Genomic DNA, 27,364 nt, shown 5'->3' with positions numbered 1-27,364 from the left:
GAACTTTAAAGAAACTGTAAGTTAATCAGGTATGGGACTCACACCTGTAATCTCAATGCTTTGGGAGGCTGAGATAGGAGGATGGATTGCTTGAGGCTAGGTGTTTGAGAGCAGCCAGGGCAACATAGTGAGACCTCATCTGCACAAAAAAATGAAATAAGATAAAATTAACCAAGCGTGGTGTCAGATGTGTGTAGTCCTAGCTACTCAGGAGGCTGAAGAGGAAGGATCACTTGAGCTTAGAAGTTTCAGGTTACAGGGAGCTGAAATTATTTCATCCTGGGTGACAGAGCAAGATTTTGTTTCTTAAAAAGAAAAATGAAATGATACACGGTATTAATTAATGAAAATGTTTAAACATTTGCTGAAAAACAAATTACGCTAAGATGTCCCCTGTTAAACATGTGGTATCAGAAATCAAATTTCCAGACGGATGTCTGCAAAATTGTAAACTAGAAAAGCCCCAGGCTCTCATTCTGTCATAGAAACATTTTAAAAAAATAACCAAAACCACAAGAATTCTCAAAAACTAAACTTGAGGCTGGCTAAAGAAACTTTATAAGCACTCTTAAAAGCAGTTAAAGCACTGCAGAAAGCAAGAAACATCCGTCAGAAGAAAGTCACCTTCAAAACAGTCAGACATTTAATGGTATTTTTACTTTCCTTGCCCTGCTATCTCCCCAGCCTGGTACAATTTTGCTCTGAAGGAAGCAGTATCCTAGTTCTTAATACCGTCATTTTAATGGAAAGGAGCAGAAAATACCCTATTTGCAATGATCCAAGCTGTCTGGAGGCAGCCAGAAGGACGGGTCTCTGTTTCAACCAACTCAGAGCTCAGGTGAGAGAGTAGAATACAGTATTCTAACTTGGATCCCAGGCAGCACTTGAATCTAAATGCTACTTGAACAAACTGCAGAGATACAAAAACTCACAGACTAGGGCAAGAACTTAGAAAAGAAGACACAATAAACCATGTAAGGCCCCTCAAAATCTATGAAAAAACTCTTCAGGAAATTAGGAAATTCAAAACCATTTATGTATACAGGATAATCAAAAAAGCCACACTCAGGCCCAGAGAAGATGAACACTCAGAAAAGACATAAAAATATGTAAAGTTTCTACCTCAGCCTGATGACAAAGACTAAAACATATCCAATGAATAAGCAGAGGACTGTCTCAACACAGTTTGCTAAAACTGAAAGAGGTTGCTGATTTTTTTTTAATGCCCAGTTTTTCAAAACCAAAAAATTATAGGCACAAAAGAAACAGGGAAACATGATCCCTTCAAAGAAAAAAAAAATCCAGATTGCATTCCTGAGGATAGACAGACATTGGTTTTGCTAGACCAAGACTTTAACAAAATTGTTTCAAATGTGCTAAGATAGCTAAAGGAAAAGTAATTAAATCACGAAAATGGTACATGAAAAAATGTGAATTTCAATAAAGAGATTTGAAAAATTATTTTAAAAAGAATGAAACAAAAATTCTGAATCTAAAATTTACCTTAATGGAGTAGAAAAGTGTACTAGGGCATCTCACCAGAAGATTTCAACACACAGAAAAGATAATCCAGAATTGAAGATACTACATTTGAAATTATTGATTGTGAGGATCAGAGAGCAAAAAGAACAAAGAAAATTGAACAAAGCCTAAGAGACATATGCCACATATCAAGCAGACCAATCTATACATTATAGAACTCTTAGAGAAGAAAGAGGTGGAGAGTCTTCAAGGAAATGATGGCTGTAAAATTTTCTAATTTAAGAAAATACCTCAATATGCATATATAAAAAAACTCAACAAGCTACAATAGGATAAATCGAAAGACACCAACACCAAAACACATTACAATTAAACTTTTGAAACACAAAGATGAGAGGAGAATCTAGAAAAAGCAACATAAATGAAATTCACCACATCCAAGTGATTCTCAATAAGAATAGCAGCCAACTTCTACTTTGTTTTTTACAGGGCTAAACTAATATATAATCTCACCGCAGAGTATAGACATTCCCTTTTCTCTGCAACATTGCCAGCACCTGTTATTTTTTGACGTTTTGATAGAAACCATTCTGACTGGTGTGAGATGGTATTTCATTGTGTTTTTGATTTGCATTTCTCTGATGATTAGTGATGCTGAAATTGTTTTCATGTTTGTTACCTAATCATATGTTTTCTTTTGAGAAATGTCTGTTCATGTTTTTTGTCCACTTTTTACTAGGATTGTTTGTTTCAGTATTGTTGATAATTTCTGTATATATTCTGGATTTTAGTGCTTTGCTGAAGGAATAGTTTGCAAATATTTTCTCACATTCTATAAGTTACTATAAGTTACTGTATACCCTATTGATAGTCTGCTGTTATGCAGAAGCTTTTTAGTCTCAGCAGAATCTTTCAAGGCCATAGGAGTTGGATAATACACAGCCACGTGTCACATGAAAATGAGACACATTCTGAGAAATATGTCATTAGGTGATTTTCATCAATGTGTCAACATCATAGAGTATACTTACACAAACCTAGATGGTAACATCTAAGCTCTATGGGATAGTTTATTGCTTCTAGGCTGCAAACCTATACAGAATGTTACTGTACCGAATACTGTAGGTCATTGTAACACAATGATTTTTGTGTATTTAGATATATGTAAACATAGAAAAGGTGCTGGAAAAATGCAATATAATAGTAAAAAATGGTACAATTGTATAGGGTACTTTCCATGAATGGAGTTTGCAGGACTGGTAGTTGCTCTAGGTGAGTCAGTAAGTTGTGAGTAAATATGAAGACCTAGGATATTATCGTACACTACTCTAGATTTTATTAACCCTACACTGAGGCTAAAATCAATTTATTAAAAATTACTCTTTAATAATAAATTAATCTTAGCTGATTTTAAATCTTTACTTTGTTAACTTTAATTTTTTAAATGTTTCATTTCTGTAGTAACACTTAAAACACAAACACATTATAAAACTGTATAAAAATATATTTCATATATTTATTCTATAAACTTTTCTATTTTTAATTTCATTTTACTTTTAAGCTTTTTTTGGCTAAAAAGTAAGACACAAACACACACATTAGCCTAGGCCTGCAGAGGGTTAGGATCATGGATATCACTGTCTTCCACCTTCAAATCTTGTCCCAATGGAAGGTCTTCAGGAGCACTAACATGCACAGAGCTGTCATCTCCTATAATAACAATGCTTTCTTCTGGGATACCTCCTGAAGGACTTGCCTGAGGCTGTTTCAAAGTTAACCTTTTTATTTTTAATAAGTAGAAGGAATAAACTCTAAAATACTAATAAAAGTATAGTTCAGTACATACATAAACCAGTATCATAGGCATTTATCATTATTAATTATATCATTATTAACCTGTACTGCCTGTAAATGTATAATACTTTTATACAACTGGCAGTGTACCAGATTTGTTTAGAACAGCATCACCACAAACACAGGAGCGATGCATTGTGCTATGATGTGAAAATGGCTACAGTTTCACTAGATGAGAGGAAACATTTTGCTCCATTCCAATAGAAAGGAACCACTGTCCTATATGTCTGTCATTGACCAAATTGTTATGTGGTGCATGACTATATTTAAAGTGCCGGGGGTGAGGGGGACAATAAACTGAGAATTCTAGAAGGAAATTTATGTAAATATAAAAGAAACATGAACAATTAGAGTTTAAAAAGGCTTTAAAGATTTTTATTTGAGTTTTATTGAATTTATAGATCAATTAGGGTATTATTGTTATGGGATCTTTAGGGTGTGTATTTTCTGGCTGGAAACTTCTGTGGCCAGTGGTGGCTTTGCCCGAGTTTTGATCAGGCCCACTGGGGCCACTTGGCCTAGCAGGATGTGCTTGGCTCATGCTTCTGGCCTGGATCCCATACCTGTCAAGGCATACTGTATGGAGTGGTGAGGGGTCTGCGAGCCAGGGTGGAGTCTCACCATTGTGCAGTCAGACATCCTGGCTGCTGCAGTCACACGGGCAGCTCCAGGTACTAGCATGGGTGCTAGCTCTCTGTGAGACTATGGCCAGACCAAGCACACTGCAGGTTGCTTCCACAGCTGGCACTGGAAAACATGGTGGTTCCTGGAAGCCTGGGGATGCCAAGAACTGCAGGGCCCCAAAGAAGAAGTCACAGACCTGGTTCGAGGACCTCCCAGGCCTGGGCTCCCCAAAATGGCCGTCACTCTTATTTTCTTCTCTTCACCTTCAATGTGGTGAGCAAGGGGCAGGTCTGGGCCCTGCTCGTGTTATAGCTCTCTTAGCCTCAATTGGCAGTTCCCAAGTTCTTGTCCTCCACCCAGGGAGAATGAAGTATGCAGACAAATGAGGGTGAGCAAGACAAACAGAAGTTTTGAGCAACAAGAGCTCAGAGGAGGGCCTGGAGTGGATAGCTTCTTTTGCAGCTGGCTGTCCCAATATCTGTTTAACTCTGGCTGAGCATAGGACTTTTATGGGCCTCAGAGGGGAGAAAACGAGTGATGATTGTTCCTTGGGCAGTCATGGACAGGCCTGAAAAAAGACCACAAGTTTCCACTCTGGTCCAGGGGAGTGGGACCCATGCTTTCACGGCATATCTGGCCTGAAATTTGGGCATCACCAGGCACCCACCCTCTTTTGCCCAGGAATCCGTCTGCCTCATGCTGCCATTCGTGGCACTCAGGCTTGACCCTGACTTTGTTCCGAGATTGTGGGAGGGAGAAACTAGGTAGCAGTATCAGGCACTTTGGAGCCTACAAGAGGTGCAGGTGGGGAGGTGAGCTGCTGCCTTCTCTGTGGAGTAGGAGGCCTGAGTCTGCAGCACCATTTAGGTGGCTGTAGCTGTTCCTGGGGTCATGGGCATGGCTCCCTCCTGCTCTTGGGCTCCATAGAGTGTGCAGCCCAGCCCATGCCTCCCTGCTGCAGTCAGCATGATGGCAGCTGCAGGCCATCTGGAGCAGCCTCTGCCATCATAATGATAACAATATTACTTAGATATGCTATTTCTTAATTTTTTAGTTGTTCCTTACTTTCTCTCAACAATATTTTATAGTTTTAACATATTAATATATCTAACATGTTTTTAATTAAATTTATTATTAAGTATATTAGTTTTCCAGTGCTGCCAAAACAAATTATCACATACTTGGTGGGTTAAAGTGACAGAAGTTTTCTTTCATCTTTCTAGAGGCCAGAGCCCAAAATCAAGATGTCAGCAGGCCTAGACTCCTTCTGGAAGCTCTAGGGGAGCTTCCTTTTCCTCCAGTTTCAATAGGCTTTCAACATTCTTTGGTTCATGGCAGTATCTCTCCAAACTCTGCCTCTATTTTTACATGGCCTTCTTATCTGTGTTTCTAAGGACATTTGTCATTAGGTTTAGGGAATATTTAAATAATCCAGTATATCCTCAATTTGAGATCCTTAATTTATTTACAACTGTAAATGTTTTTTGTTTGTTTGTTTGTTTTAAGAAAGCATTCACAGGGCTTGGGAATTAGGGTGTGGCCATATCTTTCAGAGGCTACAACCCATTTTATTAAGTATTTTACACTGTTTAATAATATTGTGGATTGTTTATTTTTAATTCCATCAAAATATAGTTATATAAAAGAAACAAAATGAGTACAACTTATTTTTATATATTGACCTTTAATCATAAAACTTGATAAACTTACTTGCTAGTTATACTTGTTTTGCAATGTGAGATTCCACCAGATAATCTATGTAGATAATTGTAACCATTTTGAATAAAGATAGCTTTTCTTCCAGCTTTTTAACTTTTATTTATTTATTTTTGTTTTGCTTTATTTCACTGGTAATGTACTCCAGTACAATTTTGAATATAAGGATAAAAGTGGTCAGAACTTTTTTATTCAGTCTCTATGAAAAAGGGTTCAATATTTTACCAACAGATATGTTTTTATAGTTTATCTGGAGGATGAGAGACTACCATTCTGTTGGAAGAAAAGTCATGAAAATGAGATACCAATTTGTAACTCTAAATTATGAAATATTTTTTAAATGCTCATGAGTGTTTTCCTTGTAAGTTTATAGTAAATATGCAAATATATGCAATTTTATGTAAAATTGCATAAAATAATTAGACAAAAATATGTATATATTTTAATCCTATAATTTAAATACAGTAGATAAAAATGATTGAGATGGCTGGTTGCGGTGGCTCAGGTCTTTAGTCCTAGCACTTTAGGAGGCCAAGGTGGGTGGATCAGGAGATCAAGATACGGAGGCCACACTGGCCAACATGGTGAAACCCTACCTCTACTAAAAATACAAAAATTAGCTGGACATGGTGGCATGCACTTGTAGTCGCAGCTACTCGGGAGGCTGAGGTAGGAGAATGGCTTGAACACAGAAGGTGAAGGTTACAGAGAGCTGAGATTGCATCACTGCACCTCTAGCCTGGTGGTAGTTACAGATATTTATTTGGCAATGGGTTATTTTCGGATAAATTCATTATCTATGAATGATCACATGGATGTAATTAAAATTTAGGTTACAATTTGAAACTGTTCAGAGCTATTATAAAAAATAACTGATTTGACATAAGCATAATTCTAGAAGTTTTAAACTATAAAGTCTTTGAATTTTACAAAGGCTTATATATGCCTTTTCAAAATATAAAATCACATTTCTAATGCCTATGCTTACAGATATCTTTAGCAGATCTTCTCAGAGGAGTTGCGTTTTCTATTGCATTATCCACCTTTGAAAGTGGTTTAATGTTTCAGCAGGTTTTGAAGGATTCTAAATGATTCTTTAAATTTGGCAAGACCTGCTTGTCTGTCTAGATTGATTTCTATGTGAAAATGTCATTGTTCATAATCTGTCCCCAAATATTCAATTTAGAACTCTCAGAATCTTTGAAATTAGAAAGAAGTCTGGGAACGAATTAATTAGAATAAAAAGACTATCTATTGTTAGTTAGCTCAAAGTATGTCTGATGTTGCTACCATACATGGTATACTAAGTTAACTTGTAACTTCTGAGACTAACATGACTGAGAAGTTTTGTGCTGATTCCTAGGCCTCACCCTCAGAAATTATAACTTATTTGTTCTGGGGTAGGGCTCCAGCCTGAGATAATTTTAAAGCCCCACAATTGATACTAATGTTTACTCTAGGCTAACCCTTCTGGTGTACATGTAGTGATACCAAGTCTAATTCCCTTTTTCCTCAAAGAGCTTATGGTAGGCAGAATTTGTAAAATGGCCACGAAGAAATCCCACTTTGATGCCCAGAAACAGAATATTATGCTATATCACTTTGGTGATCATGTTATTTTATACAGCATAGTTGATCCTAAGACAAGGAGTGCATATCTGGTAGTTTTGGTATAATTACACAAGCTCTTAAAAGCATAGCACTATATCCACATGATAGTAGCAGGAAATGTGAAAAAGATTCAAAGCACAATGATAATTTAATGTGCTACTGTTAGCTCTGAGGATGGACTTGGCTCCATAAAAAGAAACTGGAAAATACCCTCTAGAAGCTGAAGTCAGCCCCTTACTAAAAACTGTTAAGGAATTGAGGTCTTCAATTATACAATCTCAAGGAACTAGATTTCACCAACAATTTCAATGAATTTGGAATCTGATTTTTCTTCAGATACTCCAGATAACAGCTTAGCTTGGATGACACCCCAATTTTGATCTTCAGAGGTACTAAGCAGAGAACAGTCGACCTTGCCTGGAGTTTTTACCTACTAAACTATAAGCTAATGAGTATTCTTTTAAGCCACTAACTTAGTGATATTTTTAATCAACAATAGAAAACTAAAATATTCTTCAAAGAAACTATTTAAACCACATCCCTAGACATTTTATTCCTGTTTTTGTAAAACAAAGCTCAAACTTTAGTTTTTATGTCAAATATTCTCTACTATGCTGTATGTCGATATGACTTCTGCTAATTAACTGTCCCCCGATTTCTTTCTGCCTACAGAAACTACAATTCATACTCAGTGAGTTTATTACTCCTTGTGAAGAAATTTCCTGCTGCTTCTTTCATGGCTGAAACATATTTCTTCCCCAAGGATATCACTTTCTCTTTAGCCTTTCAAATCATGCTCTTTACTTCTGCTTCTCGAGCAGGAAAACTGATGAAACAAACAACCACCATAATAAAAGCTACAGAAAGTCTATTATCCCTATTAGTCTTTAAATAATATCCTCCCACCAATCTTCTGCTTACTCCTAATAGTTGACATCTGTTGAATTTTTAGTAATTGCTTCGCTTTCACAAAAAACACTAGTCAACTATTTGAATAGCTTATCCATACACTATGTGGAAAACTTTCATTCTGATAAATTTGTCTTGCAGTTTGGAAACCTCCTAATCCTCCTAATTTATAGTGACCTATTTTTTTAATGCTTTCTCAGCATACAGGAACTTTTGATGCCCTGCTGCCATTCTAATCTCTAAAATTATCAATTCAAACATAAGAAAAATTGTACAAAAATGTTTCTTTCTCATCAGGGCATTTAGTTCACCGATCCTTCTCCTTTCTGTCAGTTCTTTCTTCATTTCTTTTCTTATTTAGCATAAAGTTCATAGCACACTTATCCATTAACAATCTGAATTCCCTTGAATTTTCATTGTCATTGAATGGCAAAAATACTAATGAATAATTTTTTGAGTGCTTTGTTAGATATAGTCATAATAAAAGATGTTGCAAATGTGATAAAAAAAGGGATCAATAACCTTAAATATGACCTCAGCAGAGTTTGACATTTTATTCCTACTGGCATAATACTATGTTCAAATATGTTTTATTCTTACAACTATAATTCTGTGATCAAATTCAATACCTCAATTTGCAAAAACAAGCACTTCAATACTTTTCCACTTTTACAAATATTTGACCTTATCCCACGGAGTCCTCTCCATGTAAGATAAGACTTTTACCAAACTTCCATGCCTTTCTATATCTATGACTCCTCTTCTGTTACAATGCAAAAGGTGACTCTTCAACTACTTTAGGGGATTCTCCAAACTATACATTGAGTTACAGTTCTTATTTCAACTTTAAGATTGTAAGTTTTGGCTGTTCTCCCTATGCAATAGCTACTTTTTTGTTTATTTACTGCTCCAATAAACTTGGTTATACTTTACTCTGTAATAAATAAATGAATGAATAAATAAACTAATTGGAAAGAGTTTAAATTTCAACCATTTGCTCTTGTACATTCAATACCTCCACTTCACCCAATCAGAGTATCTCTTACCTTAAAGAAACATGCTAAACACACAATATTGATCACAAAACATTTTCCTGTTTCCTGACCTAGTCATCTCCTTTCTTACACAGATGACTTTTTTTTTCTTCATCAACTTATTTATCAGATGCTAATCTGTTTCGAGCATAACTTATGCCTCTAGTCTCATTAAGGTTATCAGTGACTTCTATGTCTTTATATTTCTTGGATATTTTATAAATTTTATCTTCATTGACTTTTCAGGAGTACTGAAAATCTTTCTTACTTTGGATTTCCTGACAAAACTGCTGGTTTTCTTCCTGTTACTGTGGTCACTCTTTGTTTGTTTTCTTTGCTGTTATATCTTCATTTACTCAGCCATTAGTGTTGGGGTTCATTGAAACTTTGGGGCCTTCTTCTTCTCAATATTTCTATTTTTAGGCTGATTTATTTAATAACAAGATATAAATAAATAGTTTCCAAATTAATGTCTCTAGTCCTGGTATCTTATCTGAATCATAAACATGTACCAATCCCAAACACAACACTGGAAAACTAAACTGATGATCTTTTTGTCCCTCTGTCAATTAAAATGGTCCTCCTCTATCCTTCTAGGGTTTCTTATCCTAGTGAAAGGCACTTTTCTCAAATAGCTCCACAGGACCACAGACTTAGAAGTCAATATTGTATCCTTCTTTTTTTTCTTTCAACCTATAATCCAATACATCACTTAGACTGTTGACTTTCCTGCTAATAAATTCCATTTACATACCTCCTTAATTCCCCCACTTTGCCTGCCTTAATTTTGTCTAGCAGCTTTTGCTTCTACTCGAGCCATTTTTTTCAGTATTTAATGAAAGTCACATTTTTTCTATTTTTGTTGTTGTTGACTTAATTTTAACATTTATTTGAAATGAAAATACTAGAAGCTGGAATATGAATGCAATTCAATGTAAGTGTCTAATTTTGAAGCTTCACATACAGTACCTCCTTTAAATACTCACTGGATGCTTCACAGAAAAATCAAATGTATACTCTTTTAGGCAAGATAAAAACAAAACCAAAACCGAAGCTACAAATTAATACTAATACATGTACTGAAAGTCCTCTACTTTAGTTACAGTTTGAAGATCATTTCAATATTATTCAGAACTTTTAAACAGAGCATTATCTTTGCTCCTTGTTACCAAGAGCAAGCAAACATGGAGTATGATGAAAGGAATGCAGAGGACATACCATACCAGGCGCCAGCTTTTTGGCTACCAAAAACACATAAGAAGATAAATTTTTATTTCATTTTGTAATGAGTTACTCTCAAGATTAGTTGAACATCAAACACATTAATGCATCCTAATTTCCACATATATTTGGTCATTTAGAAGCAAATTTTAGCACTCCGTAAGGAAGAAAACGCATAAACTCCCCTTGCTGTAACATCAGGTAAACATTTTTTTTTTTTTTTTTTTAATCGATGGAGTCTTGCTCTGTTGCTCAGGTGACATCATGAAGTGCAATGATCTTGGCTCACTGGAGCCTTTGCCTCCTGGGTTCCTGGGTTCAAGCAATTCTCCTGCCTCAGCCTCCCCAGTAGATGGGCTTATAGGCAGAAAGCCACATTTCTTAATCTAAAAATTGAGTTTGGTCCTTTACTAATATGTTCCTTATTCTTTTCAAATATATTATTTTTCCTTTGGATATTTATTGTTTTTACGTATCAATGGTCTATTTTGTTGTGAGATTTTATTAAAATAGCAGGGGTTGGGGTATTGGGGAGGGATAGCATTAGGAGTAATAATTAATGTAGATGATGGGGCAATGGATGCAGCAAACCACCATGGCAAGTGTATACCTATGTAACAAACCTGCATGGTCTGCACATGTACCCCAGAACTTAAAGTATAATAAATAAAACAAATAAAAACCATTCTTTTTTAAAGTGCTAAATTTAAGTTAATTCTGACTTCAAACTCTAAACTTAAATAAAAATTGTGTGCCTAATGTATTTTTATTTTTTAAAACAAAATATATGAGTACTAATCACAAAATTTAATGTAATTATAACAGGCTATATCACAAAATTCAAAAGAAATATGCTCCATTATGTTTACTTACTTTTGACCTGTGATTAAAAATTTTCTTTTTGATTATTATTGTCACAACTTTTTACAGATTTCATTTATATTGAGTAACTATTAATTTCTTGTTGATGCTCAAATACAGTCAAGTTGATGGAAATAAGAGATTCTGCAGTCCTCTAAATTTATAAGTATTCTTTCTCTCTGGCAACAAAAAGTCTCAAGTTATGCTTTCCTTGCTCTAGATATAAAATAAGACTTGATTTTTTTCAAGTCTCTGGTTCTGCTCATTGAAAAATAGTACCTGAAAACAAAAAAATCTAGGAACTAAAGAATACTTGTCAAAATTTTCAGTTAGAAAAAATATGTTTTTAATAGCCATGAGTTTATTTATATTTCCTAAGAGATTGAATAATGTACAATATATAATAACTATAATAATTAATCTAATTATTTTAATTCACATAGATTTGTAACTAATTTTTTGTCATTCAATAAACAGTATAATTATCTCATTAAAATGCATAATTTATAATAAAACTAGCATACATGTTTATCTGTTATATCTTTTAACATTAAAAATAATTCTAAATAGACTTTTTCTTCTTTAGAAAGCTGCCTAATTTAGAAGCTTAGCTTAGTCTCGTATTTTGGAGTTACTAAGTCTTTTTAAGTCCTTAGCCTTGTTTTATATTGTTGTTTATTTGGATTACAGCTGGGCAATTATTTTTGTGGTTAGATAAGTCTTGAAAGTCATGAAAACATTGGTAATGCCAAGCATAGTGAAAACTATTTCTAAGCTTGCATGTGAATTATTGAAAAGGAAGCAAAATCTAACCCTAGGCTGACTCATGAGAAGCAGCTTCCAACCAAACTGAAAAATTAATCTGAATTTTCTTAAATTTTATATAAATGGATTAAAAGTATGTAGTCTTTCATTTTGCCTCTATTAGAGCAAAATTATTTCGAAATGCTTCCACATTGTAGGATGTATTCATAGTTCATTTTGTTTGTATGAGTAGCAATACATTCTATGGAATCACTACATTTAGATGAGTAATTAACTAGATGAAGGAATATGAATATTTTTCCAGATTTTTTCCTTTACAAGTAAAGCTACTATAAGACTTCAACTAAAATCATTGTATGGAAATATGCTCTCATTTCCATTGGGTAAAAGCGAGGAATGGACTGGATCATATGATAGATGAATATTTAACTTTCAAGACACTAGCAAACAATTTTCAAAAGCGGTTACACTATGTTACATTCCTACCAACTCTGTATAAGAGCTCCATTTTCCTACATATGGCCTGATAATAGGTGCAGTAAATATATTTTAGTTATTATTTAATTTTAGACATTCTGCTGGGTCTATAGTAGTATTACTATAAATTATTTTTACAGTTTCCCAATAATGTATGATATTGAGCTTTTTTCATAATCCTTATATTCCATGTACTCATCTTCTTTGGAGAAATTAGTGTTCAGATTTTTTAACCAAATTTTTATTGTTTTCCTATTATTAAATTTGGCGTATGCTTTATATAGTTTGGATAGAAGTTATTCAACGGATATGTGCTTTGTAAATATTTTCTCCCAACATATGGATTATCTTTTTTAAACTTAACAATGTGTTTCAAGGAGCAAAAGATTTTACTTGATAAAGCTTAATTTTATATACTGGTATTTTATGAATAATGCTTGTGGCATCATGATATTTAAAATATCTACTTATATCAAATGTTCTTCTGCAAGTTTCATAGTTTCAGTTTTATATTTAGGCCTATGACATTTAGAGTTAGTTTGTATATATGTTGCATGAATTCAAATATGCTTTTGCACATGGGTATCCATCATGTTTATTGAAGACTGGCATTTCTCCATGTAATTGTCTTTGTACCTATTGTGAAAATCAATTTTCCATATGTGTTCTATTTCTGTAGTCTTGTCTCTTTTATTTGCTTATCTTTATGCTGATTTTATATTAACTATTAACCTTTACAATCAATTTTGAATTTAGATAGTACTACAAATTTGTTCTATTTCAAAGTTGTTTTAGCTATTCTAAGTTCTTTAAATTTTTTAATGAAATTTATAATAATTTTGTTAATTCCCTTAAAAGTATGCCCACTGTGATTTTTTTTTATTATACTTTTAAGTTCTGGGGTACATGTGCAGAATGTACAGGTTTATCACATAGGTATATATATGCCATAGTGGTTTGCTACAGGCATCACCTCGTCACTTACATTAGGTATTTCTGCTAATGCTATCCCTTCTGTATCCCCTCCCAACCCTTGCTATCCCTCCACTAGCCCCACACCCATTGACAGGCCCCAGTGTGTAATGTTTCCCTTCCTGTGTCCATGTGTTCTCATTGTTCAACTCACACTTATGAGTGAGAACATGAGGTCTTGTTTGGTTATCTGTTCTTGTGTCAGTTTTCTGAGAATGATAGTTTCCAGATTCATCCATGTCCCTGCCAAGGACATAAACTCATCCTTTTTTAGGGCTGCATAGTATTCTGTGGTATATATGTGCCACATTTTCTTTATCCAGTCTATCATTGATGGGCATTTGGGTTGGTTCCAAGTCTTTGCTATTGTGAACAGTGCTGCAATAAAATATGTGTGCATGTGTCTTTATAATAGAATGATGCATAATCATTTGAGTATATACCTAGTAATGAGATTGCTGGGTCAAATGGTACTTCTTTTTTAAATCCTTGAGGAATTGCCACGCTGTCTTCCACAATGGTTGAACTAATTTACTCTCCCACCAACAGTGTAAAAGCACATAATATTGCATTGAATCTAATGGCAAATTTGAAAGATTTATATTGTAAGTATTTAGTGTTTTGACACATGGTTATATATCTCTCTTCATTTATTTAAGTCTTCTTTAATTTTTCTCAGCAGGTTTTATAGTTTATGGTGTACAGATTTTTCACTTTTAATAAAAATTTTATTTTCCATTTTGATGCTATTGTAAATGGCATTTAAAAAATATTTTCCAATTGTTTGCTGCCAGAATGAAGAAATCAACTATTTTTGTATGTTAATCTTATTTCTTAAATGCCCTGCCTTTAGTTGCTTATTTAAAACTTCAATTGATTATTTCCCTTAATGATGCCATCTATAAATACGATCACTTTTACTTCCTGTTTTATCTGGAAGGATTTTATTTTTTATCTTCCCTTATTGCTCTGTCTAGAACACCTAGTAAAATGATAAATAAAACAGAGGAAATTAAACTTGCTAGTCATGTTCCTGATCTTAGAGGGAAAGCATTCAGTTTTTCACAATTAAATGAAATATTAGCTATAGGTTTTTATACATTAAAGAACTGCCTTTTAAGTTTGCTGAGAGGTTTTGTGAGGACTGGTTGTGAGACTCTGCCAACACTGTTTTTTTGTGTCTATTGATATTATCATTTGGCGCATCTAAAATTGTTAGCATGGTTAGAGAGGGTTTTCCATAGAAACAGAAACAATAGGATATATAGAGAATTTTGTGTGAGGTGATTTATTAAGATAATTAGCTCACAAAACTATGAAGGCTGAAAAGTCCCACCATATGCTGCCTGCAAGCTGGAAATCCAGGGAAGCTGGTGGCATAGCTCAGTCCAACTCTGCAGGCCTGAGAACAGGGGGAGCTGACGGTGTGACTCTCATTCCAAGACCAAAGACCTGAGAACCAGGGGAGCCACTGGTGCAAGTCCTAGTTCAAAGGCCAGAGAGCCTAGAATTCTGATGATCAAGGGCACTGGAATATGGGTGTCCCAGGTCCAGAAGGGAGAGAGAGACAATGAATTTGCCTTTCTTCTGCCTCTTTGCTCTATTTGGGCCCTCAACTGCTTTGACAATGCCCACCTATGTTGAGTGAGAATGAATTTTTCTTACTTAGTCCATTGAGTAAGATTTAATTATTTAAATGACAGTTTATTCCAGGAACGGCCCCTCACAGCCATATCCTAAAAGAATGCTCTACTAGTTATTTAGCTATACATTAACCCAGTCAAGTTGACACCTAAAATTAATCATCACATGGTATTGTGGACTGAATTGTCCACCTCACTCAAAATTACAAATATTGAAGTCTTAGCACACAGTGCCTCAGAATGTGATTATATTTGGAGATAGGGCCTTTAAAGAGGTAATTAATTTTAAATAATCCATCTTTTTTATAGTTTCAATTTGTATTCACTCTGATCTCTGCCAGTCTACCTAGTTGTCTATAAATTTTGATATCTTTGACAAATTAAGTCTTGAGCTTACTGATATTTCTATTGTGATTCTGTGTTCTGTTTAATTGAGTTTTATATTCTGGTCTTTATCTTTTTCTTTATTCTACTTCCTTTATTTTCATTTGTTTGTATTCTAATTCCTAAACAAATAGCCAAGGTTAGGAATTTGAAACCTTTATTGTTCTGTTACAGGAGTATTTTGTGTTACAAATATCCCCTAAAATACAGTTCTAAAGGCATCTCCTAAATTGTATCTTTAATTTCATTGTTATTTTAATTTTGTCTTTGACCCATATGATATTTTTAATTAGTTTTCAAAAATTTGGGCAAGTTCCTAATATCTGTCTACTACTGATATCTAATTCAATTCCATTGTAGTCATAGAACATTTTTATATAACTTAATTTTTTTTAAGTTTAATATAACTTATTTTGTAGAAAAACATGACGTATTTCAGTAAATATTATAAGTGTACTTGAAACAAATCTGTATTTCCCACAGCTCATTGGTGCTATTGTTGGGTATAGTATTCTATTATCACTTAGCTCAATTTTATTGTGTTGTTTAAAATATCTTATTTTTTGTAGTGATTTACATTCTACTTTTTGTGTAAATTGAGAGACAGTTATTATTTCAACTAGATGAGTTGACCTCTTTATTATTACTAAGTAAATCTTTTTATTCTAGGCAATATTATTTGCTCTGAAATCCACTCTTTCAATTATTGATATAGTCATTCTAGCTTTCTTTAGATTAGTGCTAGCATGCTATTTGTATTTCTATTCTTTCAGTTTCAACTTATTTTTGTCTTTGTTTTGTAAACTTAAAAAAAATCAAGTCTTTCATTCTCTGTCATTTAATTGGTGTTTTGAACTTTATATTAAATGTGATTATCCATGTAATTAGATTTTATTTTGTCACTTATTATTTGTTTTGCATTGGTCTTCTCTGGTTTTTTTTTTTTTCAATTATTTTATATATTTTTTGCCTGATTTAGCATTAACTGGATGCATTTTATCGTAATGCTTTATCTAAATTGTAGTTTATTGGCTATTTGTTATTTATTTTAATGGCTGCTTTATGGTTTAGACTTTACAGCATTAATTTCCTTAGTCTACATTTAGGTAATATTATTCCACTCCGTGGATGTTCTAAGAACCTTGCAATAGTAAGATTGTATTTCAACCCTTTTGAATTTTGAACTATTGTTGTAATTCATTTAACTTATATATATATTCAATAGATATTAGTTTACTGTTGCAATTTTTTCAACTACAGCTATCTTTAATGAGATTAAAATTATTAAAAGTCATACCAATTTATTTGTGTAGTTATCATTCCCATGCTCTCTCATTCCTTTGAATTTATACAAATTCTTATTTGTTATCATTCTGTCTTCTGCCTAAAAAAATTTATTTAGCAATTCTTTTAGTGTGAATTATCTTTTATTATATCTGGCTATTTTACATCAATAAAACGTCTTTCTTGGCTGGGTGTCATAGCTCAAGCCTATAATTCCAGCACTTTGGGAAGCTGAGGTGAATGGATCACCTAAGGTCAGCCTGGTCAACATGGTGAAACTCTGGGTGTGGTGGTGGGAGCCTGTAATGTCAGCTGCTTCAGAGGCTGAGGCAGGAGAATCGCTTGAATCCAAGAGGAGGTTGCAGTGACCCAAGATTGTGTCATTGCACTCCGGCCTGAGCGACAGGAGCAAAATTGCATCTCAAAAAAAAAAAAAAAAGAAAAGGTCTTTCTATAAATCCTTATTTTAAAAAGATTTATTTTTGTTAGGTACAGAAATCTAAATTGACTTTGTTTATTTATTTATTTATTTATTTATTTATTTTTATTTTCATTCACTTTCTTCTTGCTTTCATTTTTTCCTAATGAGGAGCTAGCCATTATTTTTATCTTTCTTCCTTTGCAAATAACATTTTTTTTTTCTGGTGGAGCTTTTAATATTTCATTCTTATCACTGGTTTTGAACAATTTGATTCCAATATGTCTTGTTGCAATTTTCTTCTTGAGTACTGTGATTTAAGCTTATTGAGTTTCTGGCATATTTGGGTTTATATTTTTACCTTATATGGAAAACAAAATGTTAGTTTTCATTGTTTCAGTATTTTTTTTTTCTTCCACCTCTTTCTTCCACTTCATGGATTCTAAACACGTATATTATCAACTACTTGAAATTTTCCCACAGCTCACTGGTGCTTTGATTGTTGTGTTTTTATTTTCTTTTGTTTTTGTATTTTGACTTAAAAATTCGTATTGCTCTATGTGTGAGTTTAGCAGTCTTTTCTGGATATTCAGACATTTTAGATAGCACTGGATCAATTCTCTTTCCAGGCCTACTTGTTCCCTATTGTGGAGGCAAGTCCCTCTGTGTACTTTATCCCATGCCTGATGAATCATGAAGCTTTCCAGTCTGGCTGGCAGGAAAGTGGATTATCTTAAGCCCCGTGTGAGTGACACTGTTATCTCAACACTTTTAGATGAATCTTTTCTTGGTAGTTGCTTCACACACTTATTGGTACTCAGATGAATATGTGTGAATGAGACTATATGCCAGTCTTCAGTGTTCTGTTTTTATGCAGCTCTGTCTTCTCTGCTACTCTGTCATTTCAATATTGTCTTGTTTTCCATGTACCTTTATCACTGTCTCCTCAACTCAAGGAGTCTGCCAGATTGTATAAAATATTATTAAATATATATATAAATATATAAATATATATATATAAATATATATATATATATATATATATATATATATGGATTCTTCTTGACTGTGTTGAAGCCTGGAATCTCTCTCTGGGCAGTAATCTGGTGTTATCATAGTGCTTATATAGTTTTTATTTCCTCCATCTCTCAAGATCATTCTCCTTCATTACCTTATATACTTTGTCCTTCAAAATTCTGTTTTACATATTTTGTTCATTTAATTTGGCGACTTCAAGCCAGAGAATAAATACTTCCATGTTTCTTTACATTGGTCTAAAGTGACAATATTGTTTCATATATTTCTTATTTCTTTTAGCAGGAAATTTTATTAATTCATAATACTAAGCTTTAATAAATGTACATTAAAGTGTTAAAATTCAAGCATTCATGGTCAAAGCTAAAAAAGTTAATGAAACAAGGAAACCAAACACTGCATGTTCTCACTCATAAGTGGGAGTTGCTCAATGAGAACATATGGACACAGGAAGGGGGATATCACACACCAGGGCCTGTCAGGGGGCAGGGGACTAGGGGAGGGGATTAGGAGAAATAACTAATCCTAGGGGATTAGGAGAAATACCTAATGTAGATGATGAGTTGCTGGATACAGCAAACCACCATGGCATGTGTATACCTATGTAATAAACCTGCACGTTCTGCACATGTACCCCAGAACTTAAAGTATAATTAAAAAAAAAGAAGAAAATCTCAAATTATTTAAAATGATAACTAATATTTAAATAAAAAGAAATTTCAAAGAGCACATTGTGATATAGGGAGCACACTATATCAAGAACACCAGTGGTGAAATAATTATCAGTTTGAATAAGTACTTTGAATAAATGCACTGAAGTGACTCTTGATGGAAGTTTCTTCTGACAATGAAAAATCTTCTGTGTAAGTGAAAATTATGAAGTAATTAAGTGTTTTTTAAATGCAGTTTTGAAGAACCAGAATAAGATTCAGTGACGTAAGAAAAAAAAGCATTTAAGCTAGTGAGGCATAAATAAAACAATATCATGATATTTATTTTGTACTTTACTTGTTAACCAAAAATCTCACAGTCCACATACCTTATATTTTGAAATTTATTTTAATTGTGGGAAATTTTTAAGTAGTACAACAGTGACATTTCTCCCCAGTGTAATGACTCTTAGAGTGAGAGTGAATACAATTTTGTTCAACTTTTTACTTGATGTACCAATGTTTACTACTTTATCTCTGATATGTGGCCAATCAACTTTTGCAGTGGCTAGAAGATTATTATTGCACAAGGCAGACCATTTATATTTGCAAAACTCCTTTTAGTAAGTAGAAATATGTCAACTTAAAACTTACACTTACTGTATCACACCTAACATTTGGAGTACAATGAAGTCTAACTTTTTCTGCCTAAATGAATGCTCTAATATTTAAAAATAATTACTACTGAAATCAATAGTAAAAAGACATTTGAGGGGTAATTGAGGAAAATTTGATATAAGTTGCATGTTATATTTAAATATTTTTAAAAACATTTTGTGAGGGTTAATCATATTTTTAAGAAAATGTCTTTTATAAAGATGCATAGTAAACTACTTAGTGATGAAAGTCATAATATCTGATATTTGCTTTAAAATGATTTGTGAAGATTATGCATATGGCAATTAAATAATATGGCAGCAAACCGCAGTGCCATGTATGTACCTATGCAACAATCCTGCATGATCTGCACATGTACCCCAGAACCTAAAATACAATTAAAAAAGCTCATTAAAAATAATAATATGGTAATTATATAATGAGGCATTTAAAATTTGCTTTTGTCAGATCCATTTACTTCTACTGTAGAACATGAATTTCTTTTTATAAAAGAATAACTTTTTTAAATCTATAAACATACTAACTAGACTAAAGAAGTTATGTTTCAATACATCATAAGTGGGAAAAGACACACTCTAGATTCTAATTTAGTTAACATAGCAGTTTCTTGTCAGAGAATATCCCATGAAACAAATGTTTAATTGTGCACCATGTTAGCGTGAACTCAAAATGTTTAACTTTGCCTACATTCAACAGTTGAAAGATATGGACAAATGGCATATTCTATGAATTTCCCATACATTTTCTATTCATACCATTTCCATGCATTAGAAAGTGTTTCCATGAATTAGAAAGTATTCTTAAGATAAAGAGATGTTGAATTTTATCAAATGCCTTTTCTGCATCTATTGAGATAATCATGTGTTTTTTCTGTTTAGTTCTGTTTATGTGGTGAATCTATTGAGGTAATCCTGTGTTTTTTTCTGTTTAGTTCTGTTTATGTGATGAATCACATTTATTGATTTATGTGTGATGAACCAATTTTGCATCTGGTGACAAAGAAAACCTGATCCTGGTGGATAAGCGCTTTGATGAGCTGCTGGATTTGGTCTGCCAGTATTTTACTGAGGATTTTTGTATCAATGTTCATCAAAGATATTGGCCTAAAATTTTTGTTATTGTATCTCTCCTAGGTTTGGTATCAGCCTGATGCTGGCCTCATAGAATGAGTTAGAGAGGAGTCCCTCCTTTTCAATTTACTAGAATAGTTTCATTAGAAATGGTGCCAGCTCTTAGTACATCTGGTAGAATTCAGCTGTGAATTTTTCTGGTCATTTCAATAAACTAGGTATTGAAGGAACATACATCAAAATAATAAGAGCCATATATGATAAAACCACAGACAACCCATATACTGAATGGGCAAAAATTGGAAGATGCCATCACTCACCACTCCTATTCAACATAGTATTGGAAATTATGGACAGGTGAATCAAGCCAGAGAAAGAAAGAAAGAATATTCAAATAGAAAAAGAAAAAGTCAAATTATCTTTGTTTGCAGATGACATGATACTATATCTAGAAAATCCCATTCTATCAGCCCAAAAGCTTAAGCTAATAAGCAACTTCAGCAAACTCTTGGGATATAAAATCAATGTGTAACAATTGCTAGCAATCCTATACACTAACAGCAGGCAAGCAGAGAGAGAAAGCATGAATAAATTCCCATTCACAATTGCTACAAATAAGGGAAGTGAAAGAACTCTTCAAAGAGACTTACAAACCACTGCCTAAAGAAATCACAGAGGGCACAAATGGAGAAACATTCCATGCTCTTAAATAGGGAGAATCAACATCATGAAAATGGGCAGTATGCCCCAGGTAATTTATAGTCTCAATTCTATTCTCATTAAACTAGCATTGACATTCTTCACAGAATTAGAAAAAAACTATTTTAAAATTTATATGAAAATGAAAATGAGTCTAAATAGCCATGACAATTCTATGCAAAAAGAACAAAGCTGGAGGCATCATGTTATCTAATTTCAAATTATACTACAATGCTGCAGTAACCAAAATAGCATGATACTGGTATAAGAACAGACACATAGAACAATGGAACAAGAATAGAGAACTCAAAAATAAGACAGCACACCTACAAGCCTCTGATCTTTGACAAACCTGAAAACAGCAAGCAATGGGGAAAGGACTCCATATTTGATCAATGGTGCTGGGAGTGCTGGCTAGCGATATGCAGAAAATTGAAGCTGGACCCCTTTCTCGCATCATATACAAAAATTAACTCAAGATGAATTAAAGACTTAAATATACAACCCAAAAATATAGAAACTCCAGAAGAAAGTATAGGCAATACCACACAGGACATAGTCACAGGCAAAGACTTCATGAGGAAAACACCAAAATAAATTGCAACAAAAGCAAATTTGAAAAATGGAATCTCATTAAATTCAGGAACTTCTGCAGAGCAAAAGAAGCTATCACTGGAGTAAACAGACAACTACAAAATGGGAGAAGATTTTTGCAATCTAACCATCTAACAAAGGTCTAATATCCAGAGTCTATAAGGAACTTAAATTTACAAGGAAAAAACTAACAACTCTATTAAAAAAGAGAGCAAAGAACATGAACAGACACTTTTATTTTTTAATTAATTAATTAATTAATTATACTTTAAGTTCTGGGGTACATGTGCAGATCCTGCAGTTTTGTTACACAGCTATACTCATGCCACGGTAGTGGTTTGCTGCATCCATGACCCTGTCATCTACATTAGGTATTTCTGCTAATGCTATCTCTCCCTAATTCCCCCACCACCTGCTATTCCTCCCCTAGCCTCCCACTCTCTAGGCCCCAGTTTGTGATGTTCCCCTCCCTGTGTCCCTGTGCTCTCATTGTTCAATACCCACTTATGATGAGAACATGCGGTGTTTGGTTTTCTGTTCTTATGGGACAGACACTTCCCAAAAGAAGACAAACATGTGGCCAAAAAACATATGAAGAAAAAGCTCAAGATCATTGATTATTAGTGAAATGCAAGTCAAAGCCATATTGTGATACCATCTCATGCCAGTTAGAATGGCTATTATTGAAAAGTCAAGAAACAACAGATGCTAGTGAGGTAGCAGAGAAAAAGGAACACATTTACACTGTTGGTGGGAGTGTCACTTAGCTTAACCATTGCAAAAGATAGTGCAGCGATTCCTCAAAGACCTAGAGGCAGAAATAGCATTTGACCCAGCAACCCCATTAGTGGGTACATACCTAAAGGAATATAAATCAGTCTGTTATAAAGGTACATGCATGCATATGTTCGTTGAAGTGCTGTTCACAATAGCAAAGATACAGAATCAACCTAAATGCCTATCAATGATAGACTAGATAAAAAAAATATGGTACATATACACCATGGAATACTACGCATCCATACAAAAGTATGAGATCATGTCCTTTGCAGGAACATGAATGGAATTGGAAATCATTATTCTCAGCAAAATAGCACAGAAACAGAAAACCAAATACCAGATGTTCTTACTTATAAGTGGGAGGTGAATAATGAGAACACATAGACACATGTGAGGAATAACATACACTAGGGCCTGTTGGCACAGATAGCAGGAGGAAGAGCAGCAAGAAGAACAGCTAATAGATAACTGGGTTTATGCCTAGATGGTGGAATGATCTGTGTGGCAAACCATTATGGCATGTTTACCTACATTATGGCACATGTATACCTACGTAACACACCTGCATATCCTGCACATGTAGCCCTGAACTTAAAATAAAAGTCGAAGAAAAAAATGAAAATTAAAACAATTAAATAAATTAAATTAAATTAAAACAATTAAATAAAAAAATTAAATAAGAATGTATTCTTGTTCTTCAGCCTTTATTTTGCCCTAACAGGAGGTTTTCTGTGTTAAGCTTTATTCTTAAATATAGTTTAAGTGCAAAATATTTTGATGTCTACTTTTGGCTAAGAAAAAATTAATGTAAAAAATGGTGTGCAATAAAACAATGCATATTTTAAACAGTAGAACCCTGTTCTACATACTATCACCCATTATCTAGTCTTCTTTTGCTGAGTAAGATGAACCTCTACTGAATTATGTCTTATCTTCAATGTTTTGCTTTTCAATTGTTATTTAATACTTATGTAAAATATGCTGTTTAATTGTTTTCAATTTGTGATAGCATTTGCATATCATAAGGGGCACAAAGTATATCATAGTGGAATATTTCATAGTGGGATAGTAGTCATCATAGTTTTCCAATTAAAGTCAACAAATATTTTTCTACTTGTCAGCTTTTCATTTATCATCAGGGGTTTTCCAAACAAATTAAAACTGTGAAATGATGTACATGTATAATTGTAAAATCTAGATATTAAATATCAAGGGATTCTATTGTTATTATTTTCTCTTTACTCTTATGCTTACATTTTGTCAAAATATTTTAAACAATATTTGTCACTGTCTTTCTAATCTTCCAAATGTTATGCTGGTAATTCTTGCCTATTTATTAGCACATCCATTAACTTTGTTTTATTGCTGTTGTTATTGTTATTATCAAGAAAATTATTTTTTGTAATGAATTCTAACAGATTATTGCTAACATAAAGAAATCATAACAAATTTTAGACAATCTTAAAATCCAGTGGTAAATATTTTTAAATATTGTAAAAAATAATATACCCAAGTATAGAAAGGAACAAACAATAATTCTAGATGAAATTTAAATAGCTATTTTTTTTAATGCTCAGAGGTGTACATGTAAAATTTCCTGTACACATCAATGTTCCTCTGGTATAGTAAAGTAGATACTAAGTATGACCTATGTAAATTGCATTTGTGGGCAATTTAGTTGGCACAGCTTTTATGAGAAGCAATTTTGCAACACAGATCAAACATTTTAAAAAATGTCTATCCCTTGACACAGCAATAATCCCATTTATAGGAATCACTCTTATGGGACAAAAATAGCAAATGAAGAAATGTTTTATTTCTACCATTATTTATAATGATACTGTTTACATTACAATTTATCAAATCAATTATAATGAATTATAATTGATTTGATAAATTGTAATGTAAACAATATCAGCAGACCTTGGCCCTTCAATAAGCCAAGGTCTGCCAGCCTCCGGTTACAACACGGCTGCGAATGCCCTGGCCGCTCTTGTGGATGCTGCAGCTTCTGCACCCCAGATGGATGTGTCCAAAACAAAAGAGAGTAAGCATGAAGCTGCCAGGTTAGAAGAAAATTTGAGAAGCAGTTCAGCAGCAGTTAGTGAACAGCAGCAGCTAGAGCAGAAAACCCTGGAGGTGAAGAGATCTGTTCAGTGTTTATATGCTTCTTCAGCCTTTCCAAGTGGCAAGCCCCAGCCTCATTCTTCAGTAGTTTATTCTGAGGCTGGGAAAGATAAAGGGCCTCCTCCAAAATCCAGATATGAGGAAGAGCTAAGGACCCGAGGGAAGACTACCATTACTGCAGCTAATTTCATAGACGTGATCATCACTCGGCAAATTGTCTCGGACAAGGATGCGAGGGAACGTGGGTATTAAAGTTCAACTCTTCTAGTAGCTTATCTTCACACAGGTATGAAAAACCTAACGATGCTATTGAGGTGATAAGTCCTGCCATCTCGCCTATACCACCCCAGGAAAAGCTGCAGACCTATCAACCAGAGGTTGTTAAGGCAAATCAAGCTGAAAATGATCCTACCAGACAATATGAAGGGCCATTACCTCACTATCGACCACAGCAGGATTCGTCATCTCCCCAACAACAGTTGCCCCCTTCTTCACAGGCAGAGGGATGGGGCAAGTGCCTAGGACCCATCGGCTGATCACACTTGCTGATCACATCTGTCAAATTATCACACAAGATTTTGCTAGAAATCAAGTTTCCTCGCAGACTCCCCAGCAGCCTCCTAATTCTACATTCCAGAACTCACCATCCTCGTTGGTGTCTACACCTGTGAGGACTAAAACGTCAAACAGTTACAGCCCAGAATCCCAGGCTCAGTCTGCCCATCATCAAAGACCAGGTTCAAGAGTCTCTCCAGAAAATCTTGTGGACAAATCCAGGGGAAGTAGGCCTGGAACATTCCCAGAGAGGAGTCACGTCTCTTCGGAGCCGTACGAGCCCATCTCCCCACCCCAGGTTCCAGTTGTACATGAGAAACAGGACAGCTTGCTGCTCTTGTCTCAGAGGGGCTCAGAGCCTACAGAGCAGAGGAATGATTTATACTCCCGCTCACCAGGGAGTATAAGCTACTTGCCTTCATTCTTCACCAAGCTTGAAAACATATCACCCGTGGTTAAATGAAAGAGGCAGGAGATTTTTCCAGCTGCTCAGCCAGGAACTGAGATCTTTAATCTGCCAGCAGTTACTACATCAGGCTCAGTTAGCTCTAGAGGCCATTCTTTTGCTGATCCTGCCAGTAATCTTGGGCTGGAAGACATTATCAGGAAGGCTCTCATGGGAAGCTTTGATGCCAAAGTTGAGGATCATGGAGTTGTCATGTCCCAGCCTATGGTAGTAGTGTCTGTTACTGCCAACACCTCAGTTGTGACCAGTGGTGAGACACGGAGAGAGGAAGGGGACCCATCACCTCATTGAGGAGGAGTTTGCAAACCAAAGCTGATCAGCAAGTCAAATAGCAGGAAATCTAAATCTCCTATCCCTGGGTAAGGCTACTCAGGAACCGAACGGCCGTCTTCAGTCTCCTCTGTACATTCAGAAGGAGATTACCATAGGCAGATGCCAGGGTGGGCCTGGGAAGACAGTCCCTCTTCAACAGGCTCAACTCAGTTTCCCTATAACCCTCTGACTATGCACATGCTAAGCAGTACGCCACCAACACTGATTGCGTGTGCTCCGTCTGCTGTGAACCAAGCAGCTCCTCACCAACAGAACAGGATCTGGGAGCTGGGGCCTGCCTCGCTCCTCTCAGCACAGTATGAGACCCTCTCGGATAGTGATGACTGAACTGCCCAAAGTGAGAGGAACAGGGTGCAGGAAAGGGATCTCCAGTTTTTGACGGTTTAATTTTTAGTAGCAGGTCAAAAACCTGGCCTTCTATGACTTATGCCCTGAGACTTTTCAGGATAGCCAGCCCACAGATGATGAAGAAATGATGGAAATTTATTTGGAGAGTCAACAAAAAATAACAAGAAACTGACTTTGTTACAGGCAATTCAGTGGACTATAATAGTGGAGGGTTGAAATGTAGAGTTTTTAAAAAGTGGACAGTTCCTGTTCTTACATCTATTTGTAAAGAAAACCATAATGTCTTTAAATCACTCTTCTGTAAATAGATTATCTTTTTGCAGTGTAAAAAAATAATAAAGAAAATCATACTTATTAGTAATGTTTCATAAACTAATTATTGCAGGACAAGTCCCCAGAGGTCTTTGGTGACCCAGCTCTTTCTCCCTTTTTCACTTGAATGACTGCCGAATGTGCTAGTCATGTCACATTCTGCGGTAAGGAGGGATCGACCAAAACAGCCTGGGCTCTGTTTTCATCTTTTTCTAGAATATTCTGTCATGAAATGCTTTAGCCCGGAGTATTAAGAGTTCATAGGTATAAAACCCAGGGTGGAGTCCACTTTGGGGATTCTTCAGCTGCAGTGCGAAATGGGGCATGTACAGAAGAGACTCCATGCATCACCCTGGGCAGCTTTCCTGAGCCTCTGCAGATGAGTCCATTGTGAATCCTAGGCTATGTTGCTCCATGCTGCCTGTCTGTGAGTGAAAAATTTGCTTCACTTGAAACATGTCG

General features: G+C 34.7%; 1 pseudogene across 1 annotated transcript; it reads left to right on the top strand.

Annotated features, from left to right (window-relative positions):
• Nucleotides 1-386: 386 nt before the first annotated feature.
• LOC108292222 lies at nt 387-26,648 on the top strand (annotated as a pseudogene). Its single transcript, XR_001820203.2, has 2 exons — nt 387-447; nt 24,680-26,648. The product of XR_001820203.2 is annotated as a nuclear receptor corepressor 1-like (transcript).
• The last annotated feature ends 716 nt before the right edge of the window (nt 26,649-27,364 follow it).

This window comes from Cebus imitator, unplaced genomic scaffold (genome assembly GCF_001604975.1).
Source record: "Cebus imitator isolate Cc_AM_T3 unplaced genomic scaffold, Cebus_imitator-1.0 Scaffold482, whole genome shotgun sequence".
NCBI classification, from domain to species: domain Eukaryota; kingdom Metazoa; phylum Chordata; class Mammalia; order Primates; family Cebidae; genus Cebus; species Cebus imitator.
This window is presented reverse-complemented; position numbering and strand designations above follow the sequence as displayed.